Source organism: Poecilia latipinna, unplaced genomic scaffold (assembly GCF_001443285.1).
Source record: "Poecilia latipinna isolate Pla-1442-1.1 unplaced genomic scaffold, P_latipinna-1.0 Scaffold575, whole genome shotgun sequence".
NCBI lineage: Eukaryota > Metazoa > Chordata > Actinopteri > Cyprinodontiformes > Poeciliidae > Poecilia > Poecilia latipinna.
Genome location: NW_015113191.1, coordinates 17,159 through 34,009, shown reverse-complemented (window position 1 = coordinate 34,009; position 16,851 = coordinate 17,159). Strand labels below are relative to the sequence as shown.

General features: G+C 40.7%; 1 protein-coding gene across 3 annotated transcripts in view; it reads left to right on the top strand.

The window, feature by feature from the left end:
- LOC106953330 (neural cell adhesion molecule L1-like) overlaps positions 1-16,851 on the top strand; it is a 40,827-nt gene that overhangs the window by 7,105 nt on the left and 16,871 nt on the right. For 2 of the 3 annotated variants that reach the window (XM_015042016.1, XM_015042014.1), the window contains exon 1: positions 7-218. The gene's annotated coding sequence lies outside the window, so the exon portion shown is untranslated. Of the gene's footprint in view, positions 1-6; positions 219-16,851 lie in introns of those variants that run through there. The other variant, XM_015042015.1, reaches the window with a different exon arrangement.

Below are 16,851 nucleotides of genomic sequence, written 5' to 3'. Positions count from 1 at the left end.
GGGGGGGTTTGGAGACGGAGCTCTGAAGGGTGTGTTTTATGATCCACTGCAGATTCAAAGCAAGAAAAGAGTGGAGAAAGGGAACCAGCCAGGAGACAGAAGTGAAAAGATGCTGAGATAAAGGAGAAGCGGAGATGGAGACAGGAATGTGAGGAGGAGAAAACGGAGAGATAAAACAGAGGGATAAAAGACGGGAAGACGGGGAAACACCTGCAGAGGTAAAACAAAGGCTTCGCAGGCCGCTGTGTGTGTCTGGTGTCAGTGTGTTTGTGTGTCAGCTGGAGGCTCAACCGTCTCTTACGTAACACAGCCGCAGGTACGGAAAGCTGAAATGTCTCTGAGTTGGTCTGTGAAACACTGAAACGAGTCCTGGACGCCTTAATCTGGACTGCAGAACCTAGGAGGTACATTGATTTAAATTTGACCCAAAGTGTGTGTGTCTGCTTTATGAAATCCCCATGTGGATCGAGGTAGGAGTGGCAGTCTGGCCAAGAAAAATGAAACCAGTCGGGGAGGCGTTTGGTTTTTCTCTGGTTCATTCACGTTTCTGCTTTGCTGTCACCTGTGGTCAGGAGGTGGCTCAGAAACTGGACTGGACCAGCCTTCAGGGAGGAGTTCCTCCTTCCCCACTCTGACATCGGCCATCATCTGCAGGCGCTTGTTTTTATTAATATTGAATGAAATAATGCACTATAGCAGAATTTGTGATAAATTATTTACACGTGTGTAGCTTCCTAACTATTCCAGATTACCTTCTATGAAGAATAATCTGTTTCTGATCTGGTTAGACTTTTCAAATCAAGACATTAGACATTCTGCTGTCAGAAGTTTATTTATAAATTAAAATGATTTATTTTAGTCCCTCTTTTTCTCCACAGTCAGCTGCGGCATTACTTAAATCACTGAGTTGCACCACGTCTGCCTTAATTCTGAGAAACTATTGACCTTTTTTTTTTTTTTTTTTGGCAGAGTTGTTGGAGTTCATAAATTAAATTGTTTCCTTCAACAGACCCTGGTTTTAAGTCCATTACTTTTTAAAAGAGTTGAGGTCAGAGCTTTAGGAATGCCGTTCCAGAAACTTAGTATTTCTGTTTAGAAGTTTTTGGATATCATCCAGAAACGGAAACGAGCAGCTACAGTCAATCAGGATTATGAACCAGAGGTTAAAAGGTCGACGCCTCCTTCAGGCACAGAGGCAATCAGACTGCTCGCAACACCAGCAACTAAGGATTTAGGATTAGATTAGAGAAAATAAAAATAGCGTACAATCACTGCAGAAACCAGAAGAGTTCAGATGAATAATTAATGCTCAGCACAGCACCTTCCAGTTATTTGTTGGGTTTGTTTTTCTAACATGAACTGAAGGCAAAATGAATGCAGATAAACTCCACATCCAGCTACCTGTTGTTGGTTTGTTGCCATACGTTTATACAGGTTTTTCCTTTTTTTTTTTTCTTTTTTTTAAAAAGAGAAGACGAGGTTGAATCAGTGCTAACATGCGTTATATTGATCTGGGCTCCGAGTATCTCCTGATTAGTGTCAATCAGAGAGACAGTCTGGGGGGAAAACCTGTTTCTCTAGTGCCAACCTGAAGGTAGAGGTCTAAACAGTTCATGTCCAGCATGTGTGGGGTCTGCTGAGATGCTATCAACTTTCACAATGCGCTGAGTCAAACCAGCCAAACCCTTTGAGCGACCTGTTCCCCTCCTGGCCTGTGGGGGCGCTGCACCAAGAACCACTGAAGGAAACGACACAAAAACCTCTGAAGGCACTGAGAGCAACTTCCTTCTTCACCAGATGGAAACAAGATGGAGGATTTTAGTGTTGGAGGATTTCTCTTTAGGCTAAAGACCAGGAGCCATTTCTGCTGCTAGCGCTAGGCTAGCACATTTGGTTTGGATGTATTTACCCAGAGTGCCCTGCGCTGTAGTCCACTTCCTGCTTTTGAAGCGGTCTCCAGTCCGCTTGGCGTTCACATTCAAACAGAACCAGAGTTAGCTTAGCGTTCACACCTCACCAACCGAACCAGACTTTCTAAACAAATGGACTGGAGTCGGACTAAATGGGCCTGGTGGGAATGCAGCCAACGTCTGATATCCCTATTTCAGATAAAACATTTTAATAGAGAAATGAAGACTCTTTAATACCTGCTTTTAGGTTATTTAACTTTTAATCAGAATGCGTATTCTAATTTATTGAATATGACTGAATGTTGACATCACTGAGTTTCTGTTATGTTTGAAGGTTTACTTTCAGTCTCTCTCTCGTCTCGTTGAGTTCATTTTATTTTATCTCCCATTTAAATCTTGTCATTAGAGGAAGCCAAAATGAAAGTAATCCATATGTTTAAATACTTCGGTCTTAATTTGCCATACAATAAAATAAAATATTCTTTATCGTCTTCCAGGTGGCTTCTTTTTCCCCCCAGTCAATAATCCATTAGAGCGCTATTAAAGTCTTTCACAATAGAAGCATAACCACTCAGATATATGGCAGAGTTTCAATTAGGAAGATAAAAAATAAAACAAGATGAAGAAGAAAGCTGAACATCTCCTGCTGGATGCCAGTAAAAGTATGGAGACGTCTTTTAAAGCTTCAGTTTGATTTGAATGATCCAGTCTTTACACTAACTGGATGATGTTTGACAGATCTTCTGTTTGTTTCATAACCAACGGCGCTGAATGACCTCACCGTTGCTGCCAAGGCGACTAATTAAATTACTGAGCAAAACTTATTCATAAGGAACCAAACTTCGATAACATGGAGACGTTTTTTCTGTTTTTTCTTTGTAATCCCAAACACACTCTGCGTCGCTGAGCTTAAAGCAGCCATCTTGGTTTCAGGAGATTTTTATTCCCTAATTATTTTTACTCATAACATGTTGGGATTTTCGCCCATATCTGTTTATGATGTTTGCAATTTTCAATGAAGTCTCAGACTAGATTTTATTATTACATGAATATTACAAGCAAAACTTAATGTTTAATATGAATAATGTGTGATATATTTGCATGAGACAATCAGATTTAATAATCTTGGACTTCTTCCTAATCCTTTTCATCTGGTTTTTAAAGTTTTTACATATACATATATATATCTTTATGACATATAAATATATTTACATTCTTGTTTTGTTTTTTACTTGTTTGAAGTAAAGATTTAATTGCAAAATGTCTAACTGTTCCATCATGCATATTCAGTTTCTCATTGAAAATCGTTGTTATAGTTAATTTGTGGCTGTGAATTTAGTTGAAAATTTTTTATTTTTAATTACCGTATTTTTCGGACTATAAGCCGCTACTTTTTTCCCATGTTTTTTTCTGTGGATTTTTCTTCAACCACCAGGGGGCGCTTTAGCAGGAGGTGAATCATTAGAAGTAAAAATTGGAAATGAAAGAAGTGCTAATTTTCATTTAGAACAAGCACATGCTAGCAGCAGGCATGATGGAGAAATGTTTTCAAACTCATAGCCCCTCATCATGGAAACATCATGAAGATGATGCTGCTTTCAAGTTGAAGGCTACAGATCTGGCAGTACAGATCGGTAGCCTGTACTGCCAGATCTGCCAGATCTCCAGATACCAGCGGCTTATGGACGTTTCCAGTTTTTGAAAAAGCTTTGTAGGTGCGGCTTATAGTGGGGTGCGCTCTATAGTCCGGAAAATACGGTATATTTCTCCTTTATGAGATGAACTTTAGGTTCCAGAAAAACGTTCTGGTGATTCCTGAGCTCCGCTTCTGTTTCCACCAATAACCACAAACTGAGAAATATCGGTTCTGTCTCGACTCAAACTCTCAACTGGATCTGAAATGTAAAAATCGGTTCATATGTTTTCATCAAAGCTACATGAAAATAAACTAAAGCTGCAATTAGACCTACCACAATTACACATTTTACTGGGCGATAAATTGTCCCCAACAGTATTGCAATAAACAATAATATTGTTGTTTCGAGATCATTTTCAAGTAATATAATGGTCACATATTCTCAGTAAGCTTTATTTTCTAATGAACCTTTAACACTGGAACTGGAAGACATTTAAATGTCCAAAACAAATAAACAACAGAAATGTAAATAAATTAATTATAAAGTCTGTGTAAACAAAATTGTCTTTCACAGAAAAGGCCAGATGAGACCAAAGCATCAGACTGAAGAGTTTTATCATCCAGTAAAAACGATAAATCATTCAAATGGAAATTATTAGATTCTTTTATTTTATTATGCCATTAATTGATTTATTGTTCATTTTGACAGAGCTAGCCTCTACATCTACATAACATCAACATAAAGCCAAACTAGCAGTTAAAAAACTCAACCTCATTGAACCTCCTGCTGTTTGAACTTTTATTCTTGGACTAATTCGGTTCGGATGCCTTCAAACTTTGCTGTTTTGCTGAGAGTCTACACTCGTTTCCACAGGTTTTGGAAACAAGGATGCATCGCCAACAGCGGGTGTGAACAGCTCGAAATCGCTCCCTCTTCGTTCATTTCCAGCTATTCTTACGGCAAAAATCATTTTCCTCCTCCAGCCAAGCGACTGGCAAAGTTTGTGCATGTGGAATTTCAACCTCGTGCACAAACAGGCTGGCGACGCAACACAAGAAAGCTGAAACTAAGAGTTTGCTCATAAATCAGCCTTACGTTTGGGAGACCGGTGCTCGGCCGGTACGTCCATGTGAAGAAAAGGTCTAAAAATCAGCCTCCACATCCACCCAGCAGGTCATGTCTGCATGTTAACAGTTAATAATAATCATTCCACTGTTGCCAACTCAGCAACTTTATTACTATATTAGGATTATGCAGCTGAAAAGATTTGTAAAAGATTTCCGAAATGTACCTGTGTATTTGTGCCTTAAAAAGAACTAAATATTTACAGTAACCGACAATAAAAAGAGGTGTGCAGATATGAACAGAAATGTTGCTTAAAATGCGTAAAAAGCTGTGCAGATGCCAGCAGGAGTGTAAAGAGTTCCTAAGTCTGTTGGGAGAAGTGATGGTCATAAAGTCTAACAGCTGCTGGCAGGAAGGATCTGTGCTTACGCTCCGTTGTGCATGTAGGATGCAGCAGCCCATCACTGCAGGGGTTCTCCATATCTAGTGCTTGAACTGTTAAAATATGAAGTTATGATGTTTTTAGATGCTATTCCTGCCGGTTCTGGTCGCTAAACCCAGAAACTACGGCGGTTCCACTTATTTAAAGTGTTTGAATAATTGGAAAACTTTACTGGAAGCATTAACCTTCACCTCACAAAAAAGATTTTCTGATAGCTCTCTGACTTTCTGGTGTCATTTTTTCAGTTTCTGCTTCCAGGTTCTGTTCTACATAAAGGAAAGAATGGCCTCTTGTCCTTTTACAAAGTGAGTCTTTAGCGTTTCAGAGCCAGACTGAAAGGTTTTTTTTATCAGAAATGAGGGTTAGATGGAGGTCTGCTTGACTAAATGAGATTAGCTAAATTAATCCTCTGGATTGCTTATCCATCATCCCTTTCTCTCATCCGTTGTTCTGCTTTCTTCTTTGCTCTGTTTTTTCCACTTGTGCCCATTAAGACGAGGTTGTTGTATTAATGAAATTAAGGCGTGCCCTGCTTAATTTTTTTTCCTTCAGTCACCCACTCCCTCTGGGAGTGTGTGTGTGTGTGTGTGTGTGTGTGTGTGTGTGTGTGTGTGTGTGTGTGTGTGTGTGTGTGTGTGTGTGTGTGTGTGTGTGTGTGTTGGTTTGTCGGACTGAACATTAGCTCACATTAGAGACTGTTTTAAGCAGCTTATCTGAGTTTGAGACCTTAATCTGGTCAGAAGCAGCTAATCTAACTTTAGTGACTTAAACAGATTTGCTGAAGAGAAGCAGCAGAACAAAGAGAAACAGTCATCCTGCGAGTAACAAATATGTGACCTCTGATTTTTTATTATTGTCATGTGACCATAAAAACAGAGGCCGCTGTGTTGGTCTGCGCTCCGGCTAACTGTTTCATCATCACTCATCTGACAGCCGGCCAAATACTGCACAATTATTTCCTGTGTTTTACACGAACATGTTGGAATGAGCGGCGTTGGGTTTTGGGAAAACGATGAGCTTGGTGATGTTTTCCACAGAGTCACAAAGAACTGCACACTGTGGCCTGAAAGGCATACATTTTTTGGACAATGTTGCAACATTTCCTCTAGAAACCAGGAGCTGACTGTCTGTCAGTTTGCCCGTCTGTGACTTTATGGAGAGCTGCTGCTGATACAAACTGAAGGCTGACGCTTCCAGCCATCAAAACCTTTAGATTATGTCAAGTTGCTTCCGAGGGGAGGAATAAACCTGAATCATTACAGAGGTAAGGTTGGCAAATAGCCATCAGAGCCAGGAGGCGGGGCTTATCGCTGTCAGTCAATCTCATGCACTCTCTGCTAAATGTGCTAATGGCGAAGAAGCAACTCTCCGTTTCAGGAGAAGCGTTTATGTGCCGTCAGCTCCTCCTCAGAACTTCATCCCCCACGAGTCCTCACTCTGCTAATTGGTGCTGGCTAGTCTGAAGGAGCAAACAGCTGGTGGAACATCTGCAGAGCTCATTATAGGAGCGACTTCTCGGTGAAACGCTGAGAAATGATTTAAAAGCATGTTAAAAGGTTAATGGAGCAGGAGCTTCTTAAGAGACAGTGTTACTTTTCAGGTGTTGAATTATGAAGTCAAGTTTCTTTTATAACAAGTGAAGGAAACATAGTTACTGGATTATGCTATAAAATGGCATTATGTGCCTGGATAACTCAACACTGCCTCTTTAAGCTACGACACAAAGACAGATTTACAACATAACGTCTTGAATAACTTCACAGATCTTCACTTTAAAAATCCCTGGCATTTTCCCTGACAGTCTAAACTTATTCAGATCGCTAGAGTAGGTTATAGAGAGAAAAATGAGGCTTTCATGGACGATAAAAATCATGAAGTAGATTATTTCACGTCTTCCTGTTGCCTTAAATGTTTGTGATTGTGGTTATTTTTCTGCATGTTCCTGTTTCTACTCACTTTCAGGTTTGGCACTGGACGCTAAACTTCAGCTGTCTCTGTTTTACCCTAAAACAAAATAAACCCCTAAAGACTTAGACAATAATTCTCCAGACGTCTCATAATTAATGCATTTGGTTTGTAGCTTTTGCTACAGACGGAAGGCGAGTAGATTTCCTTTCTATGATTGGACTGGATTTAAAAAGTCTGTGGCTCTACGTGCTGCAGAGAGGAGAACATGAAGACGGGAGGAGTGTGTGTGTGTGTGTGCGTGTGTGTGTGTGTGTGTGTGCGTGCGTGTGTGTGTGTGTGTGTGTGTGTTTGGAGGTGAGTCAAGTGGATGCTGGGAGTGGCTCTGGAGATGAGGTGTGGTGAGACAGAGAGGGGGAAGGGAGGACAGAGGGAGGGACGGGGGATGGGGACGGATACCCGGCCGTGTGGCGCTGGAGGTTACCATGGCGATGGGGAGCGACAGAAAGTGATGGGAGGGACATCAACACATATTTCACTGAGCAAATTTATGTCTTTCCCCTCTGACTCATTGACGAGCCCTAAAGCTTCACAGGAAATGAAGGAAAAGCTTTTCTAAATAAAAGAAGAAACAAGACCTCCCATCAGGGAATAGCAGTGAATTTATGTCAAATATTTCTGTAGTGATTTGGCTTTAAATATAAAACCTGGATGGAGAACCAGACCGGCTCTAATCGATCAATCAAACCTTTCTTAACTCTGCCTGTCATTACAAATAGATTAGATATTTGTGCGATAAGTTACAAACATAAGTGATCTATATAACTTTATCTTTGTTCCACCAGAAATTCTCTGCAGGAAGATCAGTGGACAGAAAGCAGAGTTTTTTCTGGGTTATTTTGGTGTGTGCTGACAAAGCAAAAAAGAGTAAAATAAAGGATTATTCAGGAAAAAACTGCAGACCAACACTGTGGGGAATGAAAAATGTAACACAGAAAGTGGAGCCTGAACAAAGCTAATTCGCTAAACATGTATGGAGGAATTTTACTGCCAAAAGTCGAGAACTTACAGCTTGAAAGCAACCTGCTTATTTTATTTAACCAAAATATTTAAAAGTAGTAAAAAAATCAGATCTATTTCAATTGGCAACATCATCGACTTGAAATGGGTCTAAAACAGTTTCAGTAAAACGAAGAGCAGGCATTTAAGGTTGGTTTAGCAGATACTGACTACAGAGAACACAGATGTGCTATCAGTTTTGTGTTTACGACAAACAATCGCAGGCGATTTGGCCAAAACCTCTTTAAGTGTCAATAAGCTCATTTGGAAATCAAACGATTTCTCTTTTGTAAACATGTCATGACTTCCTGACAGCCGTAACACGCAGGAAGAAGCAGAAAACCAAAGAGGAGGAGCTACAGCTATCTGTGGTAGCCACACAGGCACACCCAGGAGATATTAACAAGCGCACCCAGAGAAACACCGCCATTCTATTGGCTGGAATGGTTGCTAGGCGATGCTGCCATTTTACTACTAACAAGCAGAGTTGGGTAGGAACTAATTGTTAAATATTAAAAGATTGATAATTTGATCAATTATTCAGTGCTTGAATAGACTTTATAACAAATACCTCCTTACTCTTTAGTAAGTTCTTGGATGCTACTTTTTACTTTTACTTGAGTAAAAATATGTTGAAGTCCAGCGTTTGGGTACTCGGCCTCCCTGTAGCTGCCACGCTGTCCGTAGCCAGAAAACAAACCCACCTTTCAACCGTTGCTGCCTTGTTTCCGCTCACTTTGAGTCCTCTGCATTTCAACCATCGTTTAAGTTTCTCCAGCTTCTGTATCAAAGAATATTGAAACAAAGCTCCCGAGACGTCTTCATCTTCATCTTTGTTCAGATTTCTCTCTGTTGTGCTTTGTTTGTCCGAACATCCGGGCAACTAGCGTGCTTATGAATATTAATGAGCAACAGCGGCGTCTTTTGCCATCAGGGCTTTTTGCAAGTGAGCAGAGAGGTTTGTGAGCGGTTCGATTTGATCTGTGCTGGGAGAAACCTGAGGAGAATATTGGAAAGAGAGCAGAAGTTTTGAGAGCAGAGGGATGAAATCCTGCTTTCAAATTAAAAATTCTCAGCAGGAAGATGCACTATGTGGTACCAAAACCAGATGATATCTGCATTCAGTATCTAGTCCTGCAAAGATCACATCCGCTCTCAAGCTCCACTGCTGTGAGAAAATATGAAAAGATAGCGTTGCGCTCCTCCTCAGGTGTTGGGGTTTTAGTCTGCCTGGCAGATGAAGCGTACTTCCTCTTTAGTCTGTGTCCTTCAGACCTCAAGAAGCACCAGAGTCCAGAGAAATCCCGCAGCCACTGGGTCAGTCAGAGGACTGATGAACCCAAGGTATGATTTTAAAAGGGTCATCTTATAATCATGACATACGAAGGCGCCTTAAGGCCATGGTGAGAAAATTCACACAAAAAAAACTGATTTTAAATTATTCTCAGAAATTTTCTGGAAAAAAACATGGAAATTTTCTGAGTTTTTTTTTCCAGACAATTTCCGAGACTAGTCTCTAAGTCTCTGAGTTTTTTGGCAGAAATTTACTACTTTTTTTTCTACTTACAGTGGCCCAAATATGTTGTTGTGGAAACAGGTGAAAGCAGATTGTTGTAGTTCATAGGAAGATTATACTTTTACCTTAATTCTTAACTAATAAAAATTAACTTTTGTATTTTTGACTAATCCGGAATACCGATGGGAGTGAAATGTTTGCTTGACGTGTCTCTGCGCCCTGAGGGTTCGCCCCGCTCTCAGCTGGAACCTCTCGCCCCTCGGCTAAATCTAATGGACCCCAGCTGGAGTGGGTCGCTGTTCAGACAACAGCGTGCCTTCACTAATGACAGATTTATGCATTCCTCTGCAATTGCTTTGTTTGTCGTGTTGGAGACAGGAAATTACAGAGACACACGGGCAAGTGGCTTTGTGTCTACGAGAAGTGCGTGTGTGTGTGTGTGTGTGTGTGTGTGTGTGTGTGTGTGTGGGCGGTCATGTAAGGGGGGTGGTAACCCAGAAGTGCTTCAGTGTAATGCCTAATTTGAATGAGAAAAGAAACGTTCTGGGCGCTGAAATGAGTTTATTCTAGATTTCAGTTTGTAAATGTCACAAAAACGCAACATAAGAGAGACACAGGAAGAATGTTTTGAAAGGGAACATATGCAAAATCTACATTTTGAATGTTTTTGTTCTTCCATTTGAGTTTCTATGGCTTCTAAAAACAGCCAAGCACTTAAACAAATTACCCATCTGGTTCTTGGCAATAAATGAATGTTTTTTGGTGTCTTGAAGATGAGCAGTTTCAAAAACCTCCGAAATGTAATGTCACAAATCTGCAGGCATTGCCTGTTACCTAGCGACCCCACCAAAACTCTGCCTGTTACCTAGCAACCCCAGCGGAACTCTGGCTGTTACCTAGTAACCCCTAAGCTGAGCTCCAGCACGTTTGGTCAGCTAGTTTAACCACTGTATGCGCTCTACAGTGGCTGCTGGAAAAAACAAGTGCTTTGTTGTTGACTTGCCATCCAGAAACCACTTGCTGCATTTTTGTTGGTTGTGCAGGAGGCTCCACTTCCGCTTTTCAAATATGAATGGTTGTGTAATTGCACATCTTTTTGCAGCCATTTTCACTTGCGAGTGTAAACGTTGAGTTAGGGGGCGTGGCCAGCAGTGGCTTAATTGGATTTAAAGTGACAGGAGACCCTAAACAGCTCAGAATAGACAGAACTGAACAAACTGAAATCTCATTATCTAAAAAAAATATAACAAACATGTTTGGTATTTACCATGGGACTAACCTAACCTGTTCAAGTTAGTGTTAATATTGTTATACACAATTTAGTAATTTTTCACTTTTTGACTAACTTTTTGTTTTTGGCTTCTGCCTTTACCTTTCTATATTGTTTATTGGTTATTCTGTTCTTCTTCATCTTTAATTAGAAATGTAGAGGCTTTCACCAATAAATAATTCCTCCATTAAAACCATTTTCTCTTAAAGACACATTCAGGTCTAACAGAGCACATATCATCAAGGTCAGATCGACCCTTTAAATAAACACCCTAAGAGTCGGAGGGGGTTGAAGTCAACCCACCAAGCAAACAGTGAGCCACGCTTCAGCTCATCTTAAAGACATTTTATTTGAGATTTAAACATTAAATTTATGATCATCTATAGTGATTTCTGAAAGCTTTTTTTTGTTTATGGGACCATATTGTGAAACTGTTTACCAGAAGAGGTTTGCATGTTTCCTGGCAGGAAAGAGTTTATCTGTTGGAGCTGTTCTTGTTGATAAATGAACTCGTTTTATTTCCTGTTTTTGCAGACAGATTGAGCTGTTATCAGGCGCTCTATTATTAACCCATTTGCACACAGACTCACACAATGCACACCCCGTTGCACAGCAATTAGCATATCGAGGGCAGTGTGGGGGTTCCTCGTCTTACCCAAGGACACTTTGACGTCTGGCAGGTTGGAGATCAATTAGCTGAAACTCAGCCCCTCCACCCCTGATCCACAGCCAAGAAAACGTCAAAAGCACCCACATACTGACACACCCCACCGTTTTATTTATCAGGAGACATTTAAACGTGTTAATATGTTCTCACATTTTCACAGAAATTCAGCTATACTTAATCAGAGAAAACTGTGAGCCAACTATGTGTTTTAAAGAGATACAGGCAGTCTGCAGTTCAAATAAATGGTTTATCTGCCACTTCGCGGCGGCCATGTTAGATCTAAAACGCCCACCCAGGATTCTTGGTGTTGTCCCAACAGAACGCATCAAAAGCTCATTTGTTGGAAGGATTTTCCTCATTTAAGAGTGTAAAATGTGGAGAAACCAGAAGATTTCTTCAGTTTTTTTTGCTGGCAAACACCAATTAAATCTTTTTTAGTTTGTTTGACACACATAACGTTTCCCGTGTCTCTGTTTTTCACCAAGTAGTGGAAAGGAAACCTCATTTCTGCCTCTGGTGAAGGCTGGGATTAATAATCCAATGTGGTGACAGAGATTATGAGCAGAAAAAACAGTCGGCTGCATGTTGGGTGGCGTTTCCTCAAGTAAGAAGTTCCTCGGTCGGGTTTTATGCTGGGGGTTTGCATGTTCCCGTCATGCATGCGTGGTTCAGGTTTTCCTACTGAAAGCCTCTAAATGGCCCCAGGTGTGACTGTGTGCAGGAGATAAGCCCATCAACGCTGCACACCACTGACAGCAAGACCAACATTAATTGATGGATGCTTATGGAGTTAGAAAAATTTATAAAAAACAACAGAACCCAATAATGGTACATTCTTTGGATGAACGTCTGGGGTCAAAGGTCAGAAACCTTTTCAGCCTTTGCAACAAAATAAAAATTTTCTAGAACCAGAAAACCTCCTTATCCCTTGTTTTATAAATGTACACTATGTAAAATATTTTTATGGCAAAACCAAAATAAATTGTATTTATTTTTTAGATTTCAGGATAAACTAAAGGTTTAGACTTTCACAGGGAATGAGACCAGCTGAGTGAAATAGTCAGAAGAAGTAATTTTAGGAGAACTCCTTCATGGAGAACAACAAAAAACTAAAATGAGAAATGTTCAATCAAGTTTCAATTAATCAAGTTTATTTGTATATCTCATTTCAGCAGCAAGGCAGTTCAAAGTGTTTTACATCATAAAAACAACAAAAAGTCACAAAAACATCATCAGTCACCAGTTTGGGAACAAACATATTTTATCAGGTGTTATCACCAAAAACATGGATTCACATCAAATATGTTGATCAATGTTGCATTTATTCTGGTTCAAAAGAAACTGTAAACAGCTATGATTTAGAGGAACTCTGTGTTTCAGCTGTTTCTCAGTCTGTTCCAGATTCATGGAGCATAGAAGCTGAATGCTGCTTCTCTGCTTGTTGAGCGTCATTTTTAACACGACAGCATCAAATTATTACCAGCAGCAGGACTTTGATTAAATGAGTCAGGTGTGTAGAAAGAATCACACACACTGACAAACGTCTTCTTTTCTCATAATTATGGTAATATTATGAATCTATTCTGCTAATATTCAGACTTTATTCTCATAATAAAAAAACAACAAATCTTAGTCTGGCTCCCTCTTACCAACATTAGTTCCACAGATAAATGATCTAATCTAAGGACACATTGGGGTCAAAGTGACGTTTCGCTGCCGTTCTGACTCCAGAATATCTGCCTGCTGATTTCACCTTGTGAGGAAGAGGTTTCTATCTGCTCTCTGCTTCCTCTGCCAACGCGCCCAGCCAGAAGCAACCGGGTGCCACGCCCGTTAACGGCAGCGCCCCTCTTTCTGATCAGAGCTCTCCTTCACTGCCAGGAAATCACTTGATTTGTTTGGACCTCTGCCCGAGGAAATGCTAACTTCACTGGCTGGAAGAAACCTCAGTTTAACTGTTACAATGGTTCATCTTTCAGGATTTAACGAGTTAATAACAGACTCAGAGCTCAGCTTATTCTTTAAATCCAGTTTGTTCACCAGTCAATTAATCAAGTTTATATTTATAGCACATTTCGGCAACATGGCAGTTTAAAGTGCTTTAAAAACATAATATTACATTTTGATGAGTGGCATCAGCAAAATAATCAATAGACATCCAATATGTTGGTCAATGTTTCATTTATTAATAATCAAAATCAGCTCTAAACAGGTGAGTTTTTAGACTAGATTTAAAGGAACTCAGTGATTCGGCTGTTTATTCCAGATTTGTGGTGCATAGAAGCTGAATGCTGCTTCTCCAGGACAGGTTCATGAAGTTAAAGTGGAATAAACTTCCAGAAAACTGCAAAACAGCCGAAACCATGAGTTAATTTAAGTCAACAGCATGAACATCGATCAACATATTGATGATTTTGATGATGTCACTCGGTAAATTGTAATGTTTGATCTCAAACTGGTGACGGTATGATGTTTTTATCTTTGTTTTTAAGATGTGAAGCACTTTGAACGGCCGTGTCGCTGAAATGTGAAATACAAATAAACTTGATTGATTAAACAAAATTAAAACTTCTGGCTACAAATCGTTTCTCATTCAGTCAGTTTTGGTTCCTCATCATCAGGAAAAAACCAACCACTTACGTGTGTGTGTGTGTGTGTGTGTGTGTGTGAGAGAGAGAGAGAGAGACTCATGAATAATGAAATCAGTTGAATTTACACCACATGGACAGTCAAACGGGGCAAGGCAGGGCTACGTCTTTATTTTTCATCTTGTATGTCTGATAATTACCCTCATCTTTCTTCCTTCTCACCTTCTCCTCGTCTCTCCGTCCACCTTTACCGATTTTTATTCCTGCAGAAGGGAATCTATCAGTGAGTTAATTTCTTGCTGGGTTGCACCTGCACCCCGTTCTGCCCCCTGGTCCCTGATTAGATTGCCCCCGCCGCCTCCCTTCCTGCCCTCTTCCTCCAGCCTCCGCTGGGACTAGCGGCTGATTGGACCCATCTGCTCCGCCGTCTAAAGCCTCTGATACACTGGAACGGGTTGGAAACACTCCATGGAGTAAAACCTGGAGCTGTTTAAGCATCACAGTAATCTGCTGCTTAGTTAGCCCAGTTAGCTCTAAGCTAGCATCAGCTCTAAGCTAGCATCAGGGTTTCTCCACAGTTAGCAGCTGCCACCACCTCCTAATGCAACCCCTTCAGAAAATATGAAGCATCTCCTCTAATGACTGGGCATAAATTACAGTCGTCATGAAGATGGATGCGAGTTGGAGAGAGAGTGATGTGTGCTGGGCACAGGTTGCATAATAATGAGCCCCCAGGGGGTCCACAGGCCAGCTGCCACCGCCTCCAACACCATGTGTGCCTCAGAAGTCCTGAGCCAAAGAGCACTTAGAGACTGATACGATACGACACGTCCAATCACGACCTCCGACCTTTCATCTTCATATTTCAGGACCTCCAGGTGTAAAACCAAAGCAGAAACTGTCATGAAGTGGGTTTGAGGTGGTGAGGAGAGACGCAGGCTGAACCCAGGTTGTAGTGAAAATGATGTGATTTAATGAAAGAAGCTCAAAACAGTCCAGGACGACAGGCAGCACGGCAGAGAGGTTAGCATACAGCTAATTACCGGTAGCAACTGATGACACTGAATACCAGGACTATCCAGTTCAACTGGCCAGCACAAAACTGACATTAGACAAGGAACACAGACAACAGGTGGGACTAAATACACTGGGAGGGTAATCAGGTAACTAGACGCACCTGGGAAGCAATCAACAGGGAGGACAGGACAGGAACAGGACTAAACACAGAAAACCTCAACATAACTGCACAGAAAACTCAGAACATAACAGAAACACTCTGAACCTGAACGCTGCGGTTCACTTCCTGTGACATCATCTCAATAAATCCGGGGAAGGCGACCGATTTTTCACTAAATGTCCTAATATAAAGCAAGATGGCCTCCGTAAAAATAACCAAGCTCCTTTTTTCTAAGCGTTTATACAAACTGGTGCTTTTTGTATAAAGTTAAAAAAAATTATCTCATAACTTTGAATCTCATAATGACTTTGAAAGTTGTAATTATGACTTTTATTCTCAGAAGTTTGCCAATTATTCTCGCAGTTATTAATTTAAAACTCATAATTAGACTTCCTGTTGGGCAGAAATGGGATTATTTTTTCCTTTCTCTCTTTTTTTGCTGGTGATAAATGATACAAGTTTAATTTTCCTGGAATTTACAGGAAACTTTTAGGGAGCAACTTGTGGGGTTCCTCTACTCAGACATCTTTCTGTCCATGTTTCGTTTCTCCCTCTGATTATTAAAGCATCTCTGACTGCAGCCATCTGATGAAAAACTGCATCATATTTCTGAGTCACTGCATGATCCCACGCCTTACAGGAACCAAGTGACCGGGTCGCTAAAATATGTTGGTTATTGGGTCAGAATCTCCTCCACTTGACCACAGAAAGACAAGTTACTGTTCTTGGTCCCAAAACTGTTTAAAAGGTTAGAGGTCAATTGGACTATGGAAGTCCAATTCTGTCATAGAAGAAATAATTAGGAGGAGGAATTCATCATTTCTGCTGTAAAAGTCACAATAATGAGATTCAAACTTATCATTTTGAGAAACTGCGGCAAGCTTCCTTAGAGAAACGTGACTTTATGTTGGAGCTGAGATAAAAAGTCAAAATTATGACTTTTGTTCTTGTAATTAACACTTGTAATTATGACTTCCTGTTGGGCTTTATTTTTTCTTTTATGCCAGAAATGGGCTTCCGTAGGTTTCAGATAGAGTTGAGTGTAAAACTGAACAGTAAGATGTCAGGCAGGTTTTCTTAAACCAACATTTTTGAATAATTCATAAGGTGTAAAGAGAAATTCCTCCAAAAAAGAGACAAAAATGAGAAGAAATAAGCAGATTTGATGTGATGAAGTTTATATAAAAGGAAGAAATTAATGTTTCTTATCACCTCCTGTCAGCGCCCAGAACAAAGCAGACAGAACCCCTCCATCCTCCATCCATCCATCTCTCCATCCATTCATCCATCTCTCCATCCATCCATCTCTCCATCCATTCATCCATCCCTCCATCCATCCATCTCTCCATCCATTCATCCATCACTCCCTCCATCCATCCATCTCTCCATCCATTCATCCATCTCTCCCTCCATCCTCCATCCATCCATCTCTCCATCCCTCCTCCATCCATCCATCCCTCCATCCTCCCTCCATCTCTCCATCCTCTATCCCTCCATCCTCCACCTCTCCATCCATCTCTCCATCCTCCACCTCTCCATCCTCCACCCCTCCATCCATCCATCTCTCCATCCATCCATCCATCCCTCCATCCTCCACCCCTCCATCCTCCATCCC